Below are 546 nucleotides of genomic sequence, written 5' to 3'. Positions count from 1 at the left end.
AAATGTCCTGTGAAATGGAGATGAACGACTAAGGGTAACTTTGCCATCATTGCATTAACGGTGAGCTGTGTGTTGTTGAGTTTCTGATAACTCTTGCAGAAGTTTAGTCTGTTATGTGGTGCCCAGTTGACTTTTACTTCGGTCAGGTTAACTTTTTAGCTGATATAACTTAGTGGACGATGTTACTTGCATATACTATATTATTATTATTATTATTATTATTATTATTATTATTATTATTATTATTATTATTGTTGTTGTTGTTGTTGTTGTTGTTGTTATATTATTATTATTATTATTATTATTATTATTATTATTATTATTATTATTATTATTACAAGTTAAGCTAAAATCCTAGTTAAAAAAGCGGGGTGACTCCAACAAGGAAAAATATTCCATTGAGGAAAGGAAACAAAGAAATAAATAATCTACAAGAGAAGTAATGAACATTTAAAATGAATTATTTTAAGATCAATAGCATTAAATTGGGTAATCTATATATAAACTATTAAACCCCCCCCCCCCAAAAAAAAAAGAAAAAAAAGA

This window comes from Palaemon carinicauda, chromosome 3 (assembly GCF_036898095.1).
Source record: "Palaemon carinicauda isolate YSFRI2023 chromosome 3, ASM3689809v2, whole genome shotgun sequence".
NCBI lineage: Eukaryota > Metazoa > Arthropoda > Malacostraca > Decapoda > Palaemonidae > Palaemon > Palaemon carinicauda.
The sequence above is the reverse complement of the archived record's forward strand: the minus strand, read 5'-3'. Positions refer to the sequence as shown.